This window comes from Bufo gargarizans, chromosome 4 (assembly GCF_014858855.1).
Source record: "Bufo gargarizans isolate SCDJY-AF-19 chromosome 4, ASM1485885v1, whole genome shotgun sequence".
NCBI classification, from domain to species: Eukaryota; Metazoa; Chordata; class Amphibia; order Anura; family Bufonidae; genus Bufo; species Bufo gargarizans.
In genome coordinates this window covers 482,684,324-482,696,485 of record NC_058083.1, presented here as the reverse complement: position 1 = coordinate 482,696,485, position 12,162 = coordinate 482,684,324, and the positions used below count along the sequence as shown (strand labels likewise).

The 12,162-nt window shown below is 49.4% G+C and overlaps 1 protein-coding gene across 1 annotated transcript in view; it reads left to right on the top strand.

Moving 5' to 3' along the window:
• Positions 1-4,358: 4,358 nt before the first annotated feature.
• Positions 4,359-12,162, top strand: part of B3GNT2 (UDP-GlcNAc:betaGal beta-1,3-N-acetylglucosaminyltransferase 2) — a 33,218-nt gene continuing 25,414 nt past the window's right edge. Inside the window, exon 1 of the mRNA XM_044289067.1 lies at positions 4,359-4,576. The gene's annotated coding sequence lies outside the window, so the exon portion shown is untranslated. The remainder of the gene's footprint in view (positions 4,577-12,162) is intronic.

The following is a 12,162-nucleotide window of genomic DNA, read 5'->3' as shown; positions in this document are numbered from 1 at the left end:
TGTGCCAGTCATCTTGCCTAGCCCTCTGAATCAAGAAGGACAGGGAGGGGCATTGTGCCATCTCCAGCCACGGTGCGCATGCACCGAATGCGCTGCTGCGAGTCTTCAAGACAGGTGTGAGTACGTTTACACTGCCGCCACCTGTCAAAGTGGTGGGGGCTCAGCGTGGAAAGAAAAAGAGAGGAGCCTCGAGAGCAACGTAAACGCCCTCGCTGCACCAAGGGGCTAAATTGCAGAAATTGTAAAGGCTTTTTTTCTCCGAAGTGGGGGCTTGTGTCAAGATGGGAAAAAGAGCCTTAGAATTTACTGTCCAGCTGATGGCTTTACTTAGGGGCACTTGGTGACAAATTCTTTCTTTAGATTTGTAGCCTGTGCCTCCACTGGGGCAACATTTTATGAGGGAATTAGAATATGCACAGGGAGATCACGGCGATATCTTACAGGTGTTTTGCATGTTGAACCCTAGCTTCCTCTTTTAATGAGGAAGTGGTAGAACACCCGGTGTTTCCCATTGTCATTGCTCACTGTGAATCCTTCAGGATCCCTAATGAATATGGTGAAACCTTCCTATTACCTAAGTGCGGGCCCAGAACGTTGAGCCAGCAGGAAGAGAAATTTTTTGCAACAGACATAAGGTGGCTGACACTCTTTTCCTATAAAGGGAACACTGACGTTATGAATGACTAATCCTATAGATGGTAGAAACCTAGACAGACTATCTAGACCTGCTCCAGATTTATGTGGGGCTGGCGTAGACACTTATATCTGAATATATACCAACTATTGGAGATAGTCGGTATCCAGAGGATAGGTCATCAGTAAGAAACGCCTGGAAAACTCCACGATTTTGATGCTGATGACCTATCCTATGTGATCAGTGATGGTCCGACACCTGGGCCCCCCGCAGATCAGCTGTTTGAGAAGGTACCGGTGCACCTGTGAGTTTCACGGCCTTCTCGCAGCTTACCAAGCACAGCGCAGTACATACGGTAGTTGTTTGTAATGAAAGGCCAAGGTACGTGCTTTCTACACCGTGCACTAGTCAAAGGCCAGACATTAGCATCCTTTCAAGCTGACATGGTGGAACCTGGTGGTGTACCTCAACCCAGAGCATTGACTTCCTACGTCACCAACTTCCTGGATACAGCAGAAATATTATCCTCCTGTATAGGGTGGCCAGACGTCCGGTTTTCTGGCTCTCTGTCCCCTGGACGGACACAGGGTTGTCCACCCCTTCAGTAGCTCACGCTCAGACAGCAGCACTGCGCGGTCTGAGCGTGAGCTGCAGCAACGGACTGAGGCGTCTCTCACCCCCAGTCACTATAACCGCAGACATGGCTCCCTGTGGCTGACTGAGGGGGAGAGAAGGGCCCAAGCCAGGGGCGTCGTTAGGTCAAAACATTCAGGGCTTGAGCCCCGGATGTTTTGTCCAGTGCACCAAATGTTATGTTGGCCTGGTAGCATATTTTTTATTTATTTAACTATTCCAGGGCCTTTTAATATTGATTGGACCTGGGCAACCCACCACAGATCATCCCCCCAACCCCATTGTACTTGTTCTGCTGATCTGCTACTTACGGGCTGCGCGGTCATGAGTTCAGTCACTTCGGTGCGCAATCCCGTCCTGCTGCGCGTGATCCCGCAATCCGGAGGTCATGGGTCTCGCGGGATCATGCGCCGCAGGAAGGGATTGCGCACCGAAGTGACTGAACTCATGCCTGTGCAGCCTTCAAGTACAAGGGGGGAACTCATGCCTGTGCAGGGCCCAAGCAAAGATTTCTGCAGTGGTGAGGAAATGAAACATAACAGATATTGGAAAGTTACCGAATGTTGTATTATATAATGACCGCAGCCTGCAGTACTGCACTTTATTTTCGTAAACCAGAACACCCCTTTAAGCATGCCTTTAAAGGGATTCTGTCACCAGGTTTTGGGCTATAGAGATACGGACATGCACGGCTAGATCGCCGCTAGCATGTCCGCAATATATGTGTCCTATAGGGCTGTGTGGTTTTAATTTCATTAAGAAAGGATTTTTATAGATATGTAAATGAGTCTTGAATGTGTCCAAGGGGCTGTACTAACCTTCCTTGTGCCCAGCCGTGCCCAGCCACGCCCGCCTGTGAAGGAGCCCAGCACCGCCTATGTCCTCCAAATCTCCTCCTTTCATCAACGATAGATCGCCGTAATCTCGCGATGCGCAGTTCTTTCCCTGAGGCTGATGCCAGCACAGGGAAGGAACACTATACCGGCATCGCGAGATTACGGCAATCTATCGGATATATTGCGGACATGCTAGCGGCGATCTAGTTCGCGCATGTCCGCATCTCTATAGCCCCAAACCTGGTGACAGAATCCCTTTAATGTTCAATTTCAACACAGTGGGCTTGTGCCCGGATGTTTTCAGACCCTAGCAAAGCCCCTGGCCCCAGCTCACCTTCCCCTCAGAAAGTTCTTCCCTCTTCTTCCATTCGTCTTTTTACAGCCGGTGATGGTGGGCGTGGCTTCACACAGCAGGGGGTGTGGCCGGTGAGGTCCGGCTTTCTGGGGTGAAGCCAGTGGCCACCCTACTCCTGTAAGGTGCTGGCACAGAGGAGGGAGGGTGTAGGGGATCATACCTGGTTTGAAAAACTACTCACCCAAGACGGCCTCCCCCGCAAGCTGATCTCCATGCTGTATAAGGGTCCATTCACACATTCGTGTGTGTTTTGCGGATCCACGGATCCGCAAAACACGGACAGCGGCAATGTGCGTTCTGCATTTTGTGGACCCCACATTGCCAGCACTAATAGAATATGCCTATTCTGTCCGCAATTGCGGACAAGAGTAGGACATGTTCTATTTATATCTGGAACGGCATTGTGGACCCGGAAATGCGGGTCCGCAATTCCGTATCTGGGCAGCACAGAATGAAATTGCGGACGTGTGAATGGACCCTAACTCTCTTGTAACCATCCAAAGCAGAGGACTCCCCTGCATAACGGAAATGGGACGGATCCGTTATGCAGCCCATAGACTACTAATATGCCGGAATGAATAACGGAATGCCTCTAAATACATTCCGTCATAGAATTGCTTTATGGTCCGTGGTAACGGAATCCATAACGCAATTCACCTTTTACCAGTAAACGAAGCGTGAACAAATTTCAAAATATGAAATTTGCTCATCTCTACAGCTGATCTACGGTTGATTTTAACTTCATTATTTAAATCCCTATGGGCTGCGGCGTGGGAGGGGCGTAGCCTACCCAGATGGGGCGTGTCTTAGCAGAGTTTTAAAGTCCGTCATTTGAGGGTGGCCTGAGCGGCCACCCTAGAGGAACTAATATGGCCACACCTCCCCCCCACCCCGACCACAGGAAGGAGTAACCCATAAGGGCGACTCAACCCAAAGATTCTAGTGACAGACAACGTGTAAAGTGAACACACAACAGAGTGTTACCTAGGTCACACATCAGTGGCCGCAAACACTTGTATGGGAGAATGCCAGGTTGTTTGCATCCTAAGGGATGCCCTGGATTCTAGCTATATTGTGAATAGTATGCCTTGCTTTGATATGTGCAGTCTACATATGCGATACTGGTGTTCCTGTTGATTTTGCAATGAAAGCGGCTGTGCCAGCTACTTTTGCTGTATTCATGTGTAAAAACCTAATAAAAAACTATTGGATCTAAAGTGAACACACAGTGAAATAGTGAATGTGCGCTAATTACAGCACGGACAATCGGACAGAATTATAAAACTTCCTTTTCAATTTTGCGGATTAAGGCTAGGTCTACATGACGACATTTGTCGCGCAACATTTTTTATAATGGCAGTCTATGGTGTCGCACTGCAACTTGTGACATACTGCGGCGCAAACAGTCTAAGAAAAATCCATCTCGAATGGATTTTCTGCGACTGTTGCGTTGCAGTCGTAGCATGTTGCATGTTGCAGTGCGACACCATAGACTGCCATTATAAAAAATGTCGCGCGACAAATGTCGTTGTGTAGACCTAGCCATAATGGGGAGGGCACCAATTTCCACTACAGAGTCCATTTTGACAATGGTGAACCCCGCCAAATTCTGGACTTCTGTCTGTATCTCACTTTCCACATGTTCCATGCCAACATCGTGGTCACCATTTAAAAAAATAAAATAAAAAAAACAGCCAGCCAGCCACCCAGCCACCAATCAGAATCCAGCTTTCATTTTTTGCGCACCCGAGCAGCGCGTGAGTGAGAGGTGGGGGTGGGACAAATGATGGTTCTTCCAAGATCAGTCGTCTGCGACAAGCCCCGCCCCTTTTCGTCGGAGCCGTCCAATGGCGATTAACCACAGGCGGGAGCCCCGCCCCTCCTCGACTGCGAGTGACACGCAGCGCTGCTGCGAGGTACAATCAGTGGAGAACAGTCAGTCAGGCAGCGGAGTGTCGGCTGGGAGTGACTGGACGCTGCGGACTGCCGGCCGGGTAGGGGCACTGGACCGGGGGGAGCCCCTTCAGGAGGAAGCACTACAGCTGCGTGGCGATGAGGCAGCGGAGAGGATGATCAGACCCTGGCAAGACTCACTCCACAGGAACCGTCCCGCCCAAGGTAACCTACGCGTAGAATGTTCCAGCGGTGCGGTACCGGTGCGGCAGTGTTTGTTTACTTTCTGTAGTGTGCAGTGGGAGCAGACTTTTAGTTCACGCAAGGACTTGGGGGGGAGAAGCCGGATGTTTTGCTAAGGGTTTGCACATGATCCTTCCCTGGATGTCCCTGTGCTTGGATCGCATGCTCTGCCGTGTAACCCTTTCATTGCTGGCTGGGGTGGGGGCCTGAGCTTGGCCGCCTCTGGACTCTGCGGTATTTGGCAGGAGGACTGTGCAGGACCCTGTTTACACTGTGGCTGCCGACCCTCAGGTGAGAAGGTGCGGGTGGGCGCGCATCGGAGTACAGCCGCCCCCCGTCCTGTCCGTGATGACAGCGGATCGAGCCGCAATCCGGAGCCGATTCGTTCAAAAACCTCGTTTTTAACGCTGTTTCTGCACAGAGGGCTCGTACACACGAACGTTTTTTGCGTTCAGTATGCGTTACTTCTACTGAGCCATTCATTTCAATGGGTCAGCAAAAAAAACACTGAAGTGTCTCCGTGTGCGTTTCCGTTTTTCCATTCCGTTCAAAGATAGAACATGTCCTATTATTGCCCGCAAATCACGTTCCGTGGCTCCATTCAAGTCAATGGGTCCGCAAAAAAATAATAATGGAACACATACGGTATGTACTCTGTCTTCCGTATCCGTTCCGTTTTTGCGTAACCATCTATTGGAACTTTTATGCCGAGCCCAATTTTTTTCTATGTAATTACTGTATATGCCGTATGGAATAACGGAACCGGAAACACTACTAAAAAAAAACAAAAAACGGATCCGTTAAAAACTGCCCGCAAAACACACTGAAAAAAGCCATACGGTCGTGTGCATGAGCCCTTAAACTGTTTTGCCTCCGTATCGCCCAAAATTGTGCAAGGCTTCGGGGAAGGACTGCGGTATTTCTGTCCGCGTGTTTAAGAACGTTTTGAAATAGGAATCCGAAGTCGGGTTTGGTAGCGAGGAACCAGCCGGTACCAAACCCAACCTCGGATTCCTATTTTTAAATACGAGGATAGGAATACCGAAGTCTTGCGAGGCGAAGTTTGCCTACACGGGGCCAATACATTTTAATGCTGTACGGAAACTGTGATCCAAAGGTCGATTCGCTCAAGCCTGTCCGGTTCAGAATATCATGCGGTAAACGGCGGTCAGTGTCGGCCAAGGATTTGTTGACCCCAAGCTATACCCATAAACACGTGACCGAGCATGCGTGTGTTCTGAATGGGAATAGGCCATGTGCACTCACTTGCTATACCCATAAACACGTGGCCGAGCATGCGTGTGTTCTGCATAACGGTCACTCACTTCCTACACCCCGATATTCTCGGAAACACGTGGCCGAGCATGCGTGTGTTCTGCATAACGGTCACTCACTTCCTACACCCCGATATTCTCGGAAACACGTGGCCGAGCATGCGTGTGTTCTGCATAACGGTCACTCACTTCCTACACCCCCGATATTCTCGGAAACACGTGGCTGAGCATGCGTGTGTTCTGCATAACGGTCACTCACTTCCTACACCCCGATATTCTCAGAAACACGTGGCCGAGCATGCATGTGTTCTGCATAACGGTCACTCACTTCCTACACCCCGATATTCTCGGAAACACGTGGCTGAGCATGCGTGTGTTCTGCATAACGGTCACTCACTTCCTACACCCCCGATAGTCTGGTAAACACGTGGCCGAGCATGCGTGTGTTCTGCATAACGGTCACTCACTTCCTACACCCCGATATTCTCGGAAACACGTGGCCGAGCATGCGTGTGTTCTGCATAACGGTCACTCACTTCCTACACCCCCGATAGTCTGGTAAACACGTGGCCGAGCATGCGTGTGTTCTGCATAACGGTCACTCACTTCCTACACCCCCGATAGTCTGGTAAACACGTGGCCGAGCATGCGTGTGTTCTGCATAACGGTCACTCACTTCCTACACCCCGATATTCTCGGAAACACGTGGCCGAGCATGCGTGTGTTCTGCATAACGGTCACTCACTTCCTACACCCCCGATAGTCTGGTAAACACGTGGCCGAGCATGCGTGTGTTCTGCATAACTGTCACTCACTTCCTACACCCCCGATAGTCTGGTAAACACGTGGCCGAGCATGCGTGTGTTCTGCATAACGGTCACTCACTTCCTATACCCCCGATATTCTCGGAAACACGTGGCCGAGCATGCGTGTGTTCTGCATAACGGTCACTCACTTCCTACACCCCCGATAGTCTGGTAAACACGTGGCCGAGCATGCGTGTGTTCTGCATAACGGTCACTCACTTCCTACACCCCGATATTCTCGGAAACACGTGGCCGAGCATGCGTGTGTTCTGCATAACGGTCACTCACTTCCTATACCCCCGATATTCTCGGAAACACGTGGCCGAGCATGCATGTGTTCTGCATAACGGTCACTCACTTCCTACACCCCCGATAGTCTGGTAAACACGTGGCTGAGCATGCGTGTGTTCTGAATGGGAATAGGCCACGTTCATACGGCGGAATGCACCAGGGGGTCATTTACAAACAGTTTTTGGTGTAAAAAAATAAAAATAAAAATGCCCTAAACTCCTCTTGTGACTTTTTAAACGCCCGTGTGACAATATTTTCTTGCACGGGCGTTTTTACGACCTCCTCGCCACTTGGGAGTGGTAGGGACTTCAGCTTTGCCAAATTGACTGATTGCGCCAGAAAACGGGCGTTAAAGAGGAAGAAAAAATAAACTACTGCTGTTATGGGGTTCAGTGGATTTTACGCCTTAGGACTAGTGTTTTTAAGTTCGGAGTCCAAGGTTCAGGTTATCTAAGAATTGCGTTATGGATTCCGCTATCACGGACCATAACTCTCTCTGTTATTCCTCCTAGAAATTTAGAAGGAAATTGACAACTGGGGGTTACCATTCCATCTTTGCAACAGGTGGGTCCCTACACAGTCTGCCATTATCAGCACTGATTGGACAGCGGAGTTCCCCCCCAAATGGTAACACCCAGTTGTCAGGTAGTTTATACATTTCCCAGAGGAATAATAGAGGAATGGCACAACACAAAGACCTAAGAGAAGATTCTCCAGAACTGTTATAATGTGGGGAATGGACTTTAAAGCGGCCATACATGATAACGCGGGATTGGGTACGTGCTGCGGGCGTCTTGTGTGTTGTGGAACTTATAGAGGACGGCCCCCCCCCAGTTGGAACAACCACCCCCATCCTCTGGCTTCCTTGCATTGCATGAGTGCCCATTGATTTCCACTGCACATAGAAATCTATGATTGACCCGTGTGTGTGTGTGTGTAGGGGGTTACAGGGTCTTCTGATGAGGTCCGTGACTTTTTTCCTGCCTAACTGGCCCCTAACATGACCCCCTCCCCCATGGAATACCTACTGATGGAGGGGTTCTCATGGGACCCTAGTGGAAACGCCCTTCCCATTAGATCAGTGAATGTTGTAATGGTCCTTGTAGATCCAGGACACGGACTCCAGAAGAAGTGTCCCACTCGCCGTTCCCTGAACTCTCCTCCTCTTATTTATTTTGTCTTTCTATTGTGTAGAGGCAGTGATGCTGCCCATTATTGTAATGTACTTTACCAAAATCGCACATTTCTATTAGAAAAACAGCTGTAAAGTGGCCTATTTTGGGCCTTAGCGACGTCCTCTGTTTACATAGCAGTCAGTTAGCGAGTCTCCGCTGTTATGTAAACAGAGGACGTCGCTAAGGCTCAAAATGGGCCACTTTACAGCTGTTTTTCTAAAAGAAATATATGATTTTAGTAATTAAAGTAGATTACAAAAATGGTCAGTATCGCTGCCCCTGTACATTATAAAAATGAAAAAAGTGACAGTTACACTTTAATACCTATGGATTTTTATTTTTTGTTTTGTTGCCATGCTTGGTACAGGGCCTGCGTGGCCACCTTCAGCTCTGCCATTATATACATCCAGCCTCAGTGGTGCAGTTGATACTGTATATTGCAGTCCTATACATCCAGCCTCAGTGGTGCAGTTGATACTGTATATTGCTGTCATATACATCCAACCTCAGTGGTGCAGTTGATACTGTATATTGCAGTCCTATACATCCAACCTCAGTGGTGCAGTTGATACTGTATATTGCAGTCCTATACATCCAGCCTCAGTGGTGCAGTTGATACTGTATATTGCTGTCGTATATGTCCAGCCTCAGTGGTGCAGTTGATACTGTATATTGCTGTCGTATACGTCCAGCCTCCGTGGTGCAGTTGATACTGTATATTGCTGTCGTATACGTCCAGCCTCAGAGGTGCAGTTCATACTGTATATGGCAGTCGTGTACATCCAGCCTCAGTGGTGCAGTTCATACTGTATATGGCAGTCGTGTACATCCAGCCTCAGTGGTGCAGTTGATATTGTATATGGCAGTCGTGTACATCCAGCCTCAGTGGTGCAGTTGATTCTCTGTATACTGAAGTATATTCAGCCACACACTAGCGGCAGGCTGTTCCGGCGGGGGAACAGCCTGCAGGATCCGTACTACTGCGAGTCCATTCACTATAATAGCGGCGGTCCGGCCGCAGCACAGCGAACATGCGAGGAGGCGGCCGGAATATAACTATGACATGTGAGAATAGCCTGTACCGGCTGTAGTGGGAGAATAGCCTGTACCGGCTGTAGTGGGAGAATAGCCTGTACCGGCTGTAGTGGGAGAATAGCCTGTACCGGCTGTAGTGGGAGAATAGCCTGTACCGGCTGTAGTGGGAGAATAGCCTGTACCGGCTGTAGTGGGAGAATAGCCTGTACCGGCTGTAGTGGGAGAATAGCCTGTACCGGCTGTAGTGAGAGACCCAGCTCACCTTCTGTGGTTGTTGGAACATATCCTATTTATTTTATCATATTTATATACAGATGTAGCAGAGCTTAATTTGTCATTTATCATTTTGGCACTTAGTGATTCCTGGAGCATGGGTCTGCCTACGGGGGCGTAGCGGCGGTGGGGCCCAGCAGCCAAGAGGGCCACCTCTGCTTAGTGGTGATGTGCAGCTGGTGATGCTTTGTGATGCATTACTAAACAGCAGACTCGTCTCTGCTGTATCGTTGTACCCAGGGTGCGTTGCTTTGCTTCCCATATGTGGCGTGCTGAGCGTGTCCCTCCAGTTCTGTGTTCTGGGAGGTGTGAACAGCTGGTGAGTCTGAGAAATCTGTGTGCAAGAGCTTAGCAGAGCTTGGCAGAGGGAAGCGGGCACGGCCGGCCATGCTAATACTTGTTCCTGCTCATTACCCAGCGCGTCCAGGCCAATGTGTGTGTTCTCTGGAAGTGAACCAAGAAACCGGAGCTGTGCCAACCTCTCATCTGATGGGAAAGTGCTAAATGCCAGGCTCTGGCAGAGAGGGTAAAGTTCATTGAGCTCGATGTGGCAAGACCCAATCAGTCTCTGCCCTGCCCTTTCCTGTGGCATAGGGTTACTTGCAGAAAAGCAGGACTGCGTGGGGCGATGGCTTGATTTATTACCCACCATTCAGTTCTTTTCTTCATTAATATTGTGTCAGGCTGCTCGCGACCCCCACCACTATTCTCTGCAGTAATACCTGTAGTGCTGTACCTAATGGTCCAGGTCGCCATTTTTTATTTGCCTCTGTAGGACTGCCGGAAATTTTCAGAACTCCAGTGGACGCGAACGGAGGGCGGCCGCCCATGCGGGGGTCCTGTTCTAGAGACAGGAGCGAGTCCCGGAAGTGGGTCCCCCACCTGTCTGACATTGGTGGCATATCACTAGGATATGCCACCCATGTCTGAGGTGACACGACCTCCTTTTAAGGGGTTGTGCTGCGCTAGTATATTGATGGCAGATAGGTCATCAATAACGGATCGGTCTCCGTACATCGAGACACCTCCCCCCAGTCCTCAGCTGAGGACGGGTCATCAATATATACCAGCGCCGCACAACCCTTTTTAAGGGGTTCGTCAATATCTGATAGGTGGGGGTCTGACAACCGGGACCCTCGCCAATCATCTGTTTGAGAAGGCACCGGCGCTTGCCGTAGCACCGCCACAGGATAGGTCATCAGTTAAATAATCCCGCAATACCCCTTTAATCCTTGGCGCGGTAGGAAAATAAGAAGCAGAGATCTGGACTCTTCATCTGCACTACTACTGGTGTATTACTGCAGATGTAAGTCCACGATGGTGGTAACAGACTCCCTTTAACGTGCTTCATTTTCTATCGCAAAGTATTTCATGGAAACCTATGGACGGTATTAATGCATGCACTATGCGGTATTCACACAAATGTCACCTTGTGATAATTGCCATATCGGTGTCAGAAATACTATAGAAAGCTTCAGTCTCCACTTATGGTTGTGACTAAGGTTTCATTAGCGGAGGGTTGGATAATTATGGATGAGGTCTCCTTGGGCTTCCTCTCTGGGGGCTGTGCAGGTGCCTCTTGTCACAGGTGGGAGTGAATGTTTATAGCATGTTGCTATCACAATAGGGTTGCATTTGTTGGGCGGATGCGCTGTTATTTACCTGCCTTAATTTCATAGTGTTAAGTAATTGTGGCCCTTGTGTTCTCCCTAAACTGACAGCTGTAAAAAAAGCCCCAAGCTACATTTGCTGTTGTTGTTTTTTTTTTTTTTTTTTTTTTTATTTCTTGGGCATTATTCACACTATTCTAGGCAACTGTTGTCTGGAGTCACTGAGTTTTTGGCTGTCACAGCAACAGGTCATCCCCATAGGAAATAATGACGCAGCGTGTCGTTGTGATGCTTTAGGTTATGTGTGATCACCACAATATCCTGGGAAAACTCCTAGATCGTCTGCAGTAAAGCTGGCCGACCTGTTTCTTGGGGATAGATGTTGCCTGAGATGTCTCCTAGCGACTTTTTCTCAAGCTGGAACCCATGCATGCCCAGCCAAGCACTTAGAAGAGATAAGGGTTTGGCCAACCCTGGGCCTGCCGCGCCTGGGCCGGCCACTGATCACGTGTTGGCCTCACTGTCGCCTTGTAAACATAGGGCTCATGAGTGGGTCCCTACTCTATTTTGGTGCAGTACCACATGGTGACCATCACCATCAGCCCCACAACACCCCTGCTATCAGGCTCAGCCCCCACGTTATAACCACATATGGTGGCGTGCAGTATGGAGCCATACAACGTGTTGTGGCAAGGAGTATGAACCCAAAGGCGGATTTTGTACGTCTCTGCACCAAACTCCAGATGCATTTCCGGCGGGTCATGTCTCAGCTTTGCCTGATCTCACTTTTTGTATTGCAAAGGGTGAAATCCGCAGACACCGTTGACATGTTGGAGGTTTCAGAATCGGCACAGGCGAAAATACACAAAGTGTACATGGGAGTTGTCGCATCTCATTGGCTTTTCATGTACTATTGCGTTTTTTTCCGCATGTAATACACAAAGTGTGCACCGATATGTATCCCCCAATATCTGCACCCTGTTGTGGAGGCGGTTTTGTTTGTGTGTCGCCCCAGCTTCTGGCATTCCCGTGCCTCCTGCTTCCACTTAACCTCCAGTTCCTTGGTCAATAATTAACTTCATGTTTATCAGCAATCATATGAGC